Genomic DNA, 15,928 nt, shown 5'->3' with positions numbered 1-15,928 from the left:
CAGCATTTCTGGAGCTTTCTGTGGGCTTTTTCTGGTCTCCCCATTTTATCTGTTTCAGGTTACCCTTACTAGCTGTCACAGTTCAGTTCTGCCTGGAGATTGCTGTCACCAGGAAGATCTCTGGACTAATATCGAGGTGATTAGTAACCTAGTTTTGGCGGGAAAAGTAAACAACCAATCAGCTGTCGGGCTCACCTTTAAATATTTTCAGTCAGAAGCTCTCCTCAGCAGTAAACTTCTTCAACTTGCCCCACCCTCCTTCCCTTGTTGCAGCTATCCTTTTTGGGGGGTGTTGTCACCCACATATGTAGTAGACTTGTGCGCCATCAAAAAATTAATTCCGTTTCGTTTCGTTCCGTTTCGGAATATCCGTTATTTCGTAATTCGTATCCGAAACTCAATTCGGATTCGTACGAAATACGAATTTTCGTTAGTTTCGGCACATTTTCGTAACTTTACGAACATTCGTTATGATGAAGTTAAAAAGCAAAAATACCTTTGTTAATATTGGAGTCGATGTGGTAGTTGTTTTTTTATCTGAAATACGAATTCCGTTAACGGATTCCGGATCCGAATTTCGGACTTTAAAAAAAACTACCATCAACTCCAATATAAATGTACTTTGCTTTTTAACTTCACTATAACGAATGTTCGTAACGGAACGAAAATACGTCAACGGAATTTCGTATTTCCTGCCTGTATTGTAATGCAACTCTCAGCAGCAGAAGAGAAAACCTCTGATTGGTCAACCAAAACGAAATACGAATTTTGTTAACGGATTCTGTATCCGAATTTTGTATCCGAATTTCGGATTTTAAAAAAACTACCATCAACTCCAATATAAATGTACTTTGCTTTTTAACTTCAATATAACAAATGTTCGTAACGGAATGAAATTCCGTCAACGGAATTTCGTATTTCCTGCCTGTGTATTGTAATGCAACCCTCAGCAGCAGCGGATCCGTATTTCGGATTAAACAAATCTTGTCATGTTGTTCAACCTCATTTACAGGGGTAATATTAGTTCCTGTTTCAAAGAAATTCAGATCCGAAATTCGTTAACGGAATTTCGTATTTCGTATTTCGGATATAATTCGGAAACTGCAATTTGGATTTCGGATGCTTCCGAATTTACAAATTGCACATGTCTAATATGTAGGTGGACAGTGTTTACTGGTATATTGGACTGGTGTGATGAGTATGGCTTGAGTCTGGGTGACAGAGCTAATTTATGTTTTGAAGTTTTATGTTTTAAGTTTTTTAAGTGGTTTAAAAGTTTATGCATAAGCTCTCTTCTGACCCCCCCTCCCCCATGCCATAATTTGTACTACTGCCAGCATACTCATCGAAACCTGGAATACCCATTTTTGCTACCATACCTAACTACCAAACCCCCTTCGCACATTTCTTCTACCCCATCACCAGCAAGCTCCCCCAGACATAATCTGGGTACTTGCATTACTAGAAATTCAATGATAATATATCCCCTAAGCTACTGAGAAATGCACATCCAAGTGATTATATTGTCTATTCTGTACTTTGCAATGGTAGATGTTCCTACATTCCAGGATTCAACCAGTGCATGTAATACTGTCAACTACATTAATGCAAAGTGAATGTTACATGCTTTGACTTGTCATTTTATTGTCATTATATTGCTTCTTATGCCTGGATGGGAAGGGGGTTTAACACCGCGGATGTCAACTGGTTAAATAAATACAAAATATTTGGAAAAAAAAAAGTTTATGCATATATGTGTGTATGGTTAAAGTTTAAAGAGTGTTGATGAATTTTATAAAAAAGAATATAGATACAGCTATTCCTCACTTAACGACTGAGTTCCGTTCCTATGACCAGGTCTTTAAACGAATTGGTTGTTAAGCGAGGAACTGTATACAGTACTGTACTGCATTACTACAGTGCTGTATAGTGTTGGAGATGTACAGTACTGTACATTGTACTGTAAAGTAGTCAATAAAGTATTTACCAAGACTAGCAGCGGAGAACGGAGTACAGCACTGAAGACATTGAGACGTCGTACTGCCACACGCACGGTCGGAGAGCTAGTCGTAAGTGTGAGTGGTCACAAAACAGGTAAGTCGTTAAGTGAGGAATTTCTGTATTTTGCTATTAACCCCAATAAAGGGCTGCAGACAATTTTTTCTAAACTAATACTGTTGTATAGTGTCTATTTATTTCACTAAATGTCAATGTATTTATTGGTTTGTGGGTGCTGTTGGGTCTACAATCCCATGTCAGCTGATTAGAAATCTATCTACTCATGACAATAGTTTATTTAGATAAATTAGTGATGAGCTGATCTATTTCTGAAGTGTGACTAATCTAGTCAGAAAATATATATTTTTTCAACAGATCACTTATTTTCTATTTGACTGCAAATAAGGTTGTGGCTAATATTTGGAGAATTGTGTAACTCATACATTCTAATATTTTGCAAAGTGATGACCCAATTTATTCATATTTGCTTCACCAGTACAGATTTTTTGCGGATTGCCTGTCATTGGAATAAACTAGTAACGATGTCCATTGTACCACTTGCCAGGTGATCTACATTGATACTAGACATGTGCACTGCCAAAAAATTTGTTTCGTTTCGTTTTAAATTCGGATATGTGTTATTTCGTTTTTCAGGATTCGGGTGTGAAAGTCAATTCGGATTTGGAATTCGGATTCGGACGAAATTCGGTAGCGTTAGTATGAACGTTCGTTTCGTTTTCTGTTCTTATTCGTTTCTTATTCGTTTCGTTCGTTTGCAGCAAAAGTGACATTTGAGGGGGAAAAAATATTTTTCTCCTTCTCTAATTTCACATTGCTCCAACGAACGAAACGAATAAGAAACGAATAAGAACAGAAAACGAAACGAATAAGAACAGAAAACAAAACGAACGTTCGTACTAACGCTACCGAATTTCGGAAATGGAAATTCGGATTCGTTTGCATTCGTTATGTCTGTAATTCGGAATTCGGATACATCCGAATGTCCGAATTTCCGAAAATTCGTCCGAATGTCGATTCTGAACGAAACGAATCGCACATGTCTAATTGATACCCACATTCACTTGTCCCCAGTCATATTAATTGGGAAGCTAGGAGTTGGAAGAGACTCTGCTGGCTATATACTGTATATGGTAATCTTTTAGCAACTGCAACGTTGTGCTCTAAAGCAGCTCCCTTACGCATTTGACCATGTACCATGACATCTACATTATTTATCTGCCAAATTTCTACAGACATTTGACACAATCACAACATAGCAAAAAAGGAAAAAAATTATCTCTGAACTACCAGAGGAATTTAGATTTAACATATTCTTTACCACGTTCATTTTGATCATCTTCCCTTGGGGGGATCTTTTTTCGGCCAACTTTTCGCCATTCCTTACTAAAGTAAAGCTAGACCTACAGCTTTGGACGAAGAACACATTTACCTGGTTTGGTCGAAATAGCATCCTCAAAATTACCGTTTTACCCCGCCTACTCTATCTCCTCCAGACCCTGCTGGTACATGTCACAACTTGCTTTCTGAAGAAAGTAAAAGGGGAATTTGGCAAATTCCTGTGAGCGCATAGGGGCCACCGTCTGAGCCAACTACTGATGTCCCGACCTAAACATGAAAGAGGGGGCATAGGGTTCCCGGATCCCCTAAACTATGAAAAGGCAGTAGACTTGGCCAGGGTGTTAGACTGGTGCCAAGGTGGGTCTGAAAAGAGATGGATTCCCATGGAACAGGCGTGCTCCCCGGTCCCCATGGGGGGATTGCCCTGGCTAGAAAAGAAGCACACAAGCCACCTCCGAGCTCACCCACTTATTGGCCCCACTCTGGCCATTTGCAAATCAGACAGGAACTGTTGTAAATCGGATAGCTATCCATCCCTGATGACCCCAGTCCTATTTCCCCCCGACCTACCCATTTCACCACATGAAAAAGAGGTCAACTGTTTAATACGGTCAGGCAGTTTTAGGGTATACCATTTTCGTGCAGGTACAGTACTCCTATCCATTCGAGAAATTCAAAGGTGCACCACCCCGCCCCCCACCCCCCCATAAATTTCTGGAAGGCACTCCAGATATGCCATTTCCTCACTCAGGTGGTGGGTGACCCGCAGGCTATGCCTCCACTGACCCCCTTCGAAGAATGTTGTCTGATGGAAGGCCCTACCCGCCATGGCCTGTCAGTATCGTACCGCCTGCTCTGCGACCCACCTGGTCTCTCCCTTCCGGTATATATATCAAAATGGGAGAAAGAACTAGAAACTACTTTCACTCCACCCCAAGTTGATAGGATATTTCAGATGACACATAAAGCATCTATTTCCAGCAACATCCAGCAAACTGGGTGCATACTGACCTGGCCAGCTGGAAGCACTTTTGTAGGTCCGTATGCCATACGTCCTTGGCAGCGAAAGGGTTAAAATCCTATCCAGATGGTATCGAATCTCTAAAATCCTGCATAAAATGTTCCCTCTGTGCTCACCACTCTGTTGGCGATGTCAGAAATAGGAAGGATCACTGCTGCATATATTCTGGTCGTGCCCTATGCTCAGAGATTTCTGGGGAAAGGTAGCGGAGGTTTGCCACACATTGACAGGAGTTAGTTTGGGGTCCTGATCCGGCTGAATACCTCTTGCATCTGGCTCCCATGCCGTTACGCCGATACAAGAGATCTCTCCTAGTGCACTTACTTAGTGCGGCGAAGGTGTGCATACCACTGTACTGGAAACACACATCTGCACCTCCAATCTCACTTTGGCTGGCGAGGGTTGGAGAGATCTACAGGATGGAGGATCTCCTGGCCTCTGCCAACCACAGAGTTACCCAGTTCAATCGTACCTGGTTCTACTGGACAGAATTCATTACATCCCCAGAATATGCAACCCTACTAGGGGGGGGTGTGATGATCAGAACATAGATGCTCCATGGTGACCTTTGGCTTAGCTGGGGCGGAAATGCGAGCTCACTTTCATTCAGTGTTCTCATATGGATGAGGGACTAGCCAGGCCTATGGCCGGGCCAGATACAGAAAACAATAGAAACCTCTGAGAGCTCGATGAGAGTTGCCTGCGCTCCCACCTCCCTACTGCCGCTCCCCCTCTTCTCCTTTCTCTTCTTCCTCCTCCTCTTCTCTTAACCTCCTTTCACCACTCCCGATTCTACGTATAGATATGCTATGTGCCTAGTGCTCACAGATAAATACATGGTGTAAGAAGGCAAATATACATGCTATCGTTGACATGACATGAGCTTGCCTTTTGTTAGGTGCTTATCCCATGTTCCCCGACTAACCTTTGGGAACTTTCCTGAAATGCCTTGTGTATGATCTGTATGACTATCATCTGTATTGTTTGTTTTTCTATAATATTGAAATACCCATAAATAAATCATTTTTTTTTTTTTTTAAAAGAATGTGTGACCAGTGACGTGGTCACACATTTAAACGTAATCTCGTCCAGTTTTTCGGCTGTGGAATAGGTGAAGCATTCCAGCGCTTTCTCCGCTGTTCCAGGGCATCGGTCCTGAAATGTCACTTCTATCCGACTTTGTGAGTGCGGTGGAATGTGAGATCACAGTCGGAGAGAAGTGACATTTCAGGACCGATCAGCTGTTCCAGGGCAGATCGGTTCTCCTGCATATGCGATTTGCGATGCCTACCTGCCCTGGAACAGCTGGGAAAGCGCTGGAATGCTTCACCTATTGGCGGTCACACATTCCATCGCCGAAAAACTGGGCGGGATTACGTTAAAACGTGTGACCACGTCAACGGTCACACATTCTAACGTACCAGGGGGGTATGGCTGGTACCCATGTGAGGGGTCTGGGCAGCCTCTTACATGGGTATCAACTGTACTGGGGCAGCATGGCAGAGGTGACAGGGGAGGGGGTGGAGGAGGCCGGACCCCAGCAGCAGCAGGTAAGAAGAGTTGGGAGGAGGTACAGGGTAAGGGACCCCGGCGACCAGCCCAGCCAACCTGGGACCCTGCAGAGCCCACCATGGAGAGTCTCAAATGGGCTATACAGGATCTATGGTGTGCTCTGCAGGGTCTCAGGTAAGTTCAGCACGCTACTGCAACATTAGAGACCGCTAGGGGGGGGGGGGGGGGCGTGGGCCAGTGTGATCCGCTCCTGCGCCCCTCCCCCCCCCCGTCTTGGGGGGGGGGCCCAAGATAAAATCTTGCATCAGGGCCCTTTCGTTATTAGGTCCGCCACTGCCTCTGATATCTTTGCATATATGGTAGCAATTAACATATGTTTACCTTATGTACAAGCACAGTAAGGGTCAAATTAAAGTATCCCTCAAAATATAAATTAGGCAAACAAGACATTGATAAACAAAATTACTTATATACATATCTGATAAAAAAACAACACTTGACTGAACAAACAGCTACATTGTTTCTATTAATAAAAGACTGTTGACCTTCAATCGGCCATATTTAGTAATCAAGAAAATTGAGATGCACGACAAGCATCATTCACCTCACACAGAGAACACAAGAGGCGACTGGTTAGGATAAATATTTCAGAATGAAAGTGGCATACAGAAATGCTTTTGAAAGATAATAACATGCTAATCCATTAAATTGAGTGGTAGGGTGGCATTATTTAAAGTAATTTACTCATATTAATGAATGCTACTTAAATGAAAAAAGTAATTTACGACTAAAAAGACAGCGTTTATTGAACTTATGTTGCAAAAAAAAGCCAAAAAGCTTAACAGTGTCAGTGGGAAGCAAATAAGTAGACTCTTTAGCAAAATACTAATGTTAGCACATATAATAACACTTATTAGATAAATAACTTGCTTTAATGTCATCAAAATGTTTTGTTGTTTTTTTTATTTCTTTTATGTAGTATATAGAAGTAGACAATCAACTAACTGCACCCAGCATCTCCTTTTTATTTCTCAAATGTGTACGTGTGTATTAGAGCATGTTCTCAAGGTTTGCTTTCAATCAATGAGCTGATTGTGCTTGTGTAGTCAGCACTGATTGAACTACCCCTAGGGACATGCTAAGCTGACCTACCTTGTAAACTTTAGTGACAAAGATCACACAAATAAAAATAATGTGCACTGTGGGTTTTTTTCAGAATTTTCAATAAGAATTTTATGTGTTTTCATTTAAATTTAATTTTAGATGAGATTTAAAAAAATAAAGAAAAAGATAAGGAGAGGGCTGATGAAATGGGAAGGTTATGGCAACAAGAAAAAAACATGCCAGTAAAATCATAGTCCAACCAGACACTTATGTTTCAGCAGTCAAACCTTGAAATGACACTTCTCCATCCTTCAATAATTGCTTCTATATTTAGGACAATCCTATAAAGGCATAATAGAAAGACAATAATAGAAATTAAAAAAGAGTAAAACACATGTATATTTGTAGACTGAGATTGTAAATTAGTGAAGGAAAATTAGTTACTGTAGGGGAAAAAAACATACAATATTATTTATTCAGACATGGTATTATCATTTCTATCCCTATGTGTAGACTTTACTTTGCAGAGTTCATTGAATGTAATCCTAACACATATAAAGACACTAAGGAGTCTATTCACAAAGCTGCCGAGGGCAGCCGAGTGAATGACCGATCAGAAGTGAAGTGAGCCGAACACTGTTCGGCTATTCACTTCAGGCTGGTACGGCTGATTTCAGCCGTATATCGGCTGAAATCAGCCGTACATCGGCTTGCTTCGTGTGGCTTCGGATCAGCCGAACATGCTCAGCATGTTCGGCTGATCCGAAGTGCAGAAGGAGTTCGACTCAGCCGATCCAACATCTGGATCGGCTGAGCCGAACCTCCGGCAGGCTTCTCACTGCTGTTCGGGCTATTCTGAAAGATCCCGAACAGCAGTGAGAGAATAGCCGAATGCCGCCGAGCGTCCCATGTCCCAATGCTTTTGAATGGGAATTTTTCTTTTTTTTTTCTCTATTCTGACATGCTCGTGTCAGAATAAAGAAAAAAGACACAGCGGGGTTTTTCTCCTTGGCGGCCGGGAGCAGGAGACTCCCGGGGCGCCAGGGAGAGTTAGATGTTTGGAGATCAGTGTCCCTGGTTAGCAACCAGGGACGCTGATCTCTCTGAAAGTGGCCGGAGCCAGCCGTAAGATCACGGCTGGCTCCGCCCAGCTGTCAGAAGCAGGCTGTCGGCCGGCCAATGGCCGGCCGCTCGGCCAGCTTTGGCTTTCAGCACGGCTCAGCGCTCGACTGAGCTGCTCGGCCGTGATCGGGAGCTGTACGGGCTATTGTGAATAGCCCGTACAGCACCCCCTCGGTTCTCCTGAACCGAAGGGGTCCTGGGGCCGAAGCCAGCCGAAGGATCGGCCGAAGCTACGGCCAGATCCTTCGGCAGCTTGGTGAATAGACCCCTAAGTATCCTAGCATACTGATCACTTATTATAATTAATATACAGTACATGTTTTTCATTATGGTGCTTATTTATATTATATTGCAAGCAAATGATGTGCAAAAAATGACCCAAACTGATTGATATTGTTACATTTTTCTGTTTTAATTCTACAAAATAACTTCAGTTTAACAGGGAAAATAGTGCAGGCTACAATGTAAATAAACAATAACATGTAATGAATCACAGAAACAGTAAAAAGCCCTTGTGTATTGATTATTTTAATTCATTATTTTAATCAATGTGTTTTGCTTTTACAAAAGAAAAAAAAAATCTCTTCAAAGTACATAAACTGTCAAATTTTCTAAAATAACTCATGTGTGTAACTCCTTTGTGGTGCAGTAGCATGAGGGCCATCTGCATCCAAATCTCTGGTTTATGAATAAGACCTTTAAACAGATATTTCAATAAATATAGGTTTTTTTTACCACAGTACAAAAATTAAAATTTTTCTGTGAGATAATTATAAACTCATTATAAACGCAGTAAATAAGTAATACACAATTAGTCATTCTTTAGCAAGTTACTCTCTCTTCATGCATTCTTTAGTGACTTCCACTGGTATCTGTATTGTGGACTCAATATTTTACAGTAGTTTGACCTTAAAGCCTAGGTGAACAATATGTATTTTTTTTTACTGCAATGCAGTTAGGCTACATACTTAGTAATAAGTATGCCTATTGTATTGCTAAGTACTGTAGCAAGAGTTAAAATACTGTGTCGGTAGCACCTTAAAGAGTTGGACTGCTGCTCTTACTCCCAAGGCAAAAGTGCAGGGTCCACTGTAAGGATACCTGCTGCCACTGAAATGTTTATATCTTAGGCATCAATCAAACACTGTAGATGCTTCAATGATAAATAGTCAGCAGAACTAAAAATGTTCAGTTTTTATAGGTATTTTTTTATCTGTGAGAAAGAGGAAGAAACATATACTGTTTCTGAAAGCTGATATTTTTTGGAAACCTCGTGTGATATTGTTCAGAAGAATTCATTCAGGAAGAGATCACAGACTGCCCTATACCCCACAGCACTGAGTATTTGGGATTGATCTAATGGAGCAACAGAGGTGCAGGGGAGGGCATGAAAGGTGAGTATAAATGGGTCTGAGGAAAGGGTGGGAGCTAGAAAGAAAATTCTTGAGGGCAAAGATAATTTCTAATCAGGCAAATGTTTTTAACTGATAACAACTTTTATGTCACCCCCATGCTGCAGAACAAATAGTGAGATACAGGTCTGGATGTGAGTAACAGGATGCCTACTATATCAGTATCATGTATAAGGTATGGATAACTAATGAACTTAAACATTAACTAGTAGTAATGAGATGGTTGTTTCCCAGTCTAGATTATATCTGGACTTTCAAGACATTCGGCAGAAATTGCCCAGCCAAACATCCTACAATGCATAGCATAAAAAACAGCATTAGCTAAAGTCTTGCAAGACTTTGGCTAATTCTGGTTTTTGGCCAAAGTCCCATCCTGCACACTATAAAAAGCTGCTCTCCAATGAGCAGCATCTTTGTTTCAGTTTAGGGCCTTTCTTATTGTGCCAAAGACAAGTTCTGCTGTGTTACTGCTGTTCCTCTATTTTGGAGGGGGGTTTTCCTTTTTTTAATTTTAATTTCTATTTCTATTTTTTTCTTTTTAATTTTATAATAAAAGGGGGGGGGGATATTTGGCGTTTAATGTTTTAGAGTTGATATTTGTTTTGTTTTTTTATGATTTTAACAAATTTTTCAGTCCATGACCATGAGATCTCTTTATTATTGTTTAATTTTGTTAGATTGTTTAAATTTTCTATTTATTACAGAGTCAGCAGCAGTGCTATTGTGGCGCAGTTTTGTCTTCTAAAGCATTATAGTGTCAAGTGTCACCTTTCCGGCCCACTGGCGATCATACCCACCAGTTCACATTGGTTGTGGCGCTTCCCCTTTCTCTTGTTTCTTCATATAGACATGTCGGACACCCCGGTCTGCACAAACCAGATGCTGCACACCTAATCACAGAAACCATTGCCCCTTCTACACCCCCCAGTGAGCGCTGTAAGTTTGGATTTCGTCCTTACAACTTTCCATGTCAGCCAGGGGCAGCTGCCCTATTTCACCGGATTGCAGAGGAACTCTATAGGTGTAGGCAACTGTTATCCCTCGGCCCACGCCACAAAACTCAGCTGTGTGGGTCTTTTTTTAATATATGTGTTTCATACTGCACCATGGTTATTTTCTGTCTCTGTCAACAGCATTTGATGTGTGGTAATACCATTGGTCATTTGGGTACCAAATGAAGAGATACATGAATGCTCCCCATGCAACTCAGTGGGAGCAGCGCCTGAATGATACTGATCAATAGCAAAATGGCTGAACTCGTCTCCTCCTCCTCCTCCTTGCAGGTCCTTCCTTTCCACCTCTTCCCCCACTATACAAGATTCCCTATCAGTAGCCTCTAGCAATAAGGATGTAAGTATTTCAGGGGGTGTAAGAGGTTTACCTTATGCTACCATGCTCTGATTTTGCCAACTCCCACCTGCCATCTCTATCTTTAGCATTGAGCAGTCAGGTTCCTTCGCTTCAGCTGCTGCAATATAAGAGAAAGTATGTCCCCCAGCTGCCTCATGTCCACTGTCTCAATGCCAGCTTGGAAAAATGTTGACTTTACAGTTGCTGCCCTTTCAGCTGATGGAGTTTGCACTCTTCCATGAATTTGTGGCTTATGCTGTACCATAGTGGCAGGTTCTTGGCTCACCAGTGAGGCCATCCCTGCCTTCCACCATCATTTAGAAGTTAACGTGTACATGTCGCTGGACCACTTGGTCAGCTGCATGGTCGATATGACCACAGGCACATGGTCAAGCAAGTATGGGCAGGGATGCTATCCCATTGACAGATTCCTGGGACTCTTTCCTGGCAGCCAGGAAGCATGCAGGATGAGGTACACTGCTGGATGTTAGGTACTCTGGCTTACAGGATCTTCAGTGGTAGACCATAAGAGTCTGTAGCCATTTCAGGAGGTCATATCTATCTATGTTCAGCTGTTTGAAATTCAGCGTGGACTCCATCTGCTAAAAAACAACCTGATATGTGATATACTTACCCAGTTGAACTGTACCTTGACTATTTTGCCGCAGCTGCATATGCATCAGTGGGCCATAAATGAGTACCTGTGCAAGCATGGCATAAGAATAGGCTCAGGGGAGCTGAGTTTTGTCACCACATCAGTGGCTCCTTATCATGTATGCACTGTATTGTCACTATTTGAGAAGGCAACCAGAAGGTGATTGCAAGCATTAGCATCACTGTTCCTGCAGTGTTTCTGCTGGAGCCCAAAAATGCTTTTTCAGTGTGCAGCCTAAACCTCTTCTTTCACTGTTGCAGACCTGAAATAAATACCACCTTCTGTCACAATTTACATCTCCTGCCCCATTAGCACACACTGCCACAATTATCACTTCTTTATACTGCTGCTGGCTTGACAGTGTAACCTTCTACTACCACTGTGGTTGGTCTACCACCATTACCATCTCATACAGGTCCTATTAATTTGGCACCTTCATATTTCCCACTCTTTCCCAGTTGCAAAAAATGTAATGTTTCTCGTCAGGGTCTATTCTGTCCTTGGCATGAATACTTGTGTTGGGTTACAGAGTTTTAGCACTAATAATATCCAAAACGTATTTTTTTGCAGTTAAAAATGGATGCAATTTTCTTGCTGGGTAAATACTGTGTTGGCCATTAATGTTTGTGTTGCATTATGCTGAATTGTCAAGAAAATTGGGCACTTTCCACATGTTGCTCCTTTGCAAACGTGCTGAGGCTGTTCGGCTGAGCAGATGGCTTTGGTTCCCTTCACTTTGGCTTGGTTAATCATTCTGCAGCCCTGAATACATTTGCAGTTTCATCAGGACTATACATTTTTGTATCCTGTGAAGAGAGCAAATAGGGAATCCCTGTGACCTTACTCTTTTTAGTGAAGGGGCTGGCTTATGCAAAAGTCCACCTATTGTCCCATCTAAGACGGATGACCAAAGTTCAAGTCCAAGCACTGTAATATGCTTGGACTTTAACTTGGACTATGGTGAGTTTATGCATTTTTTTGCCAGTTCCACAAACCTCAATCCTCTGTTAGCAGCAAACCAAACCTCATCCCTTTCTGGGGACTGCAAAACCAAGATTATTCTGCTGCAACAAGGGGAGACATAGTCAGGAACATCCCTAGCATTTTTGCCATCTGAGCGGTGGATTGGGGTGCTGGTGGTGCATGCTACGACATTATGGGGTGGTGGGGGTGCTGGTGGTGCATGCTAGGAGTGGGTGGTGCACGCTACGAGGGGGTGGTCGACAGGGTGCTGTAGTGCACGCTAATGGGGAGACACGGGAGGACCTCTGCATCATTTACCTGCCTAGCTCCAGCTTTGTCCGGTGTCCTGCCCAGTGAAGTCACTGGTTGCCATGAGCTGGGCTGGATGCCAGCCAGTGCACCCCAGGTTAGTAAGGGGTGGGCGGGAGATGTTTATGGCCCTTACACATCTCCTCACCTGGCTCTTAGCAACCTGGGATGCTCTGGCTAGATACGGTGCGGAAGGCACACTGGAAACATTGGTGGCCATGCCGCTCTGCCACATGACCAAAAGATATGCCGTCTGAGGCAACAGCCTTAGGCTGCCTTAATATAGGGACGGGCCTGGTCTTATTTATTCTGCTGCTTTACCACAATGTAATACCAATAAAAATTTTAACATTGATAGCATTGGTAGCAGCAAAGTGGTGGACCCAGGAAAACAACAGCACAACAGAGTCCCTAGTGGGGTATAAAATAAATCAATGTGCCAGAATCTATCTAACAACAAAATTCATGTTTTAGGGGATTATACCTTCAAATAATATTTGCACATCTGACTTATCATTTATCTTATTACTGAAGTCTGTGTCTGAAAACTGATCCAGTTATAGAATTCACACTGAGTGATAATGCGTGCTGGATTAAAGCAAAATGAGACAAACTATGTTACGTCTCACAGTATAGGCTGTAAAGAGCTATAAAGGGCTATAAAAAGTTAGCATTTTGCAGCTAAATGTAATTTCTGTGTTTGCTTGTTTTATCTATGAAGTGATGAAAATGATTATGTGGAGCTAATAAAACATGAAAAGAGGAGAACTCTGACTCTATACACATTATTATAGCAGGTAAATGTATAACAAACAACTAGAGTAAGAAAGGAATTTGACTTTTAAAACATGTAAATGGCCTCTGTATGACAGCTCAACTTTATTTACTTGCTCATAGGGGCTACAGGAATTCAACAAGTCAATCAGTAGTGCCAGACTTTCTAATTAGAAAACCCAGCATGTTGTGCAACCAAAATATTTTGTAAGCTACCAAATTTATTTTATATGTAAGATATTTATTTTATACAAATATATCTATATATATATATCTATCTATATATATCTATCTATATATATATATAGATATATTTATTTATTTTTTTCTAGAAATACAAACGTTTAAATAAAGAATAACATACATATGAAAAAAGCCATAATAGTTTCTGTTTAGTAGTTGGCAACAGTCTTTGTGGGTTGAAGGCATCCCTTGACTTTCTTCAAACATAATTTCATCCAAATGTGAGAATTGGAAAGAGGTTGAAAAATAGTTATTCACACACTACTTTCCATTGCCCCGTGGTCTAATTTCTCAAGTCTGTACATTACATTATGCATCTCTGTATGCTGGTGTTGGATATGAGAGGTTTCTAAATGGCAGCTATGCCATAATTTCCAACTTTTTTACTCTCCATATACAGTTTTCACTGAACATGGGCTGTAAGGTTGTTCATTCATAAACAAAGCTAAGTTTCTCTTTCAAATATTTTTTATTAATTTTAAATCATAAAACATCCATATACAAACATTGGCTTGGTTTCATATCTATGACAGCAGCAAACACTCATGCACTGACAATTTTAGGTGGCAGCCCCTGGCAAAAGTCACCACTGCTTATGTCTTTCTGTTCCTTCTTCGTCCACTCACCATTCATTTAAACATGCAGACATGTGTGCAATTAAAAGGACATTTATTTCTTGTTTTCTCAATACCTGTTAGAGATTTCCCCTCCCTTTAACAATGTTAAGTCACACATACTGCAATTCAAATCTAAAAGAGGTTTGAACTCTGCTTCGTTTTACCCAAAAAAATCATTTTTCGGGTAAAAATTTGCAAATAATAGTAATGCACTTTAAACACAATATATAATCTCACTGTTTTCACTAAAAGAAAACAAATGATTGTTATGGGCTACTGCACTTTACGTACCACCATAACATTGTACAATTGAAAATGTTTTTCTATAAAAGAGAAAAGAAAGTTGCTCCTTAATGCTTCCATTAGATTGCAATAACCATCAGTGTTTCATAATCAATGTGAAAACACTGCTGTTGTTTTGATGTCACATAGATGGCATATTATTTAAATACATGTAAAAATCTGAGAGTTAAGTTGGCAGATCATCCAGTGTATTAGACTATGCTATGATACATTTGTCTGACAGGTGTATGCATTAATTTTCTCCATACTATTTCCCAAATGCTCCTGCTACCTGATTAATTCATAATGCAGGCAGACTATACTGGGACCCCTGTACTGCTCCCTTGTAGAAGCTGCATGATCACCTGCAGCTATAGTTGACATCCTTGGATGAATACTAGCCACTATCAATTGCCTGTCATAGCAACCAAATGCAACCAATATGAAATTAGGCTTGGCCAACCCAATGGGTCACTATTACATAACACACATATTACATAGTTGGAATGTTTCTTTTTGTACAAGATGTTTTACCATATTCATTTTCTGAAATGTAAAACCTCAGCAAGTAATTTGAGCTAAATGTAGCGGTACAGAAGGATACAATATGTAAGAACCTACCACTGACTTTTTGTAAATTCATTTTATGGAGGTAAATTGGCAACAGTCAGTTTTAGACCCCTTAAAGTGACATTATAGTAATTTTTTTTCCTTCCCCCTCCCCATGCTGGTGTAAGGACTTACCTTAAATGATGTCTCTTGATCAGATCATCTTGTTCTTCCCGGTAGTTTTCAGGAGTCCCTCCAGTGCTGGTGCCGGTCTCTGATCCAGCGTTGATTGGTGTGTCTTCTGTGTCCCACGGAGTCTGTGCGGGTGCACGCTGCCGGGATGCCTGCATTGACTTACCCTGTGTCTCTCCTCTTCTCCCGGCCAAAGATCTCTACTGTGCATGTGCCCGCCCCATGATCCTTTGCGGCCACCCAAGAATTATCAAAACTTTGGACGGGAGCGTGGGGAGGAGACACAGGTAAGTTTTAAGCTTTTTGATAACTTTTTTTGCTAGCAGTAGATATATGCAAAAAAAACAGAGGGTTTAATTGCATTTTAAACGTGTAACTTTGGGAAAAATAAGAAAACATATCATATGTGATGCTGTATTGATTAATAGAACAGTTTTTGTTTTTCTGAAGCCCCATAACACAGTTT

Source organism: Nanorana parkeri, unplaced genomic scaffold, assembly GCF_000935625.1.
Source record: "Nanorana parkeri isolate BGI_ZX_2015 unplaced genomic scaffold, ASM93562v1 scaffold734, whole genome shotgun sequence".
In the NCBI taxonomy this organism is placed as follows: Eukaryota; Metazoa; Chordata; class Amphibia; order Anura; family Dicroglossidae; genus Nanorana; species Nanorana parkeri.
This window is presented reverse-complemented; position numbering follows the sequence as displayed.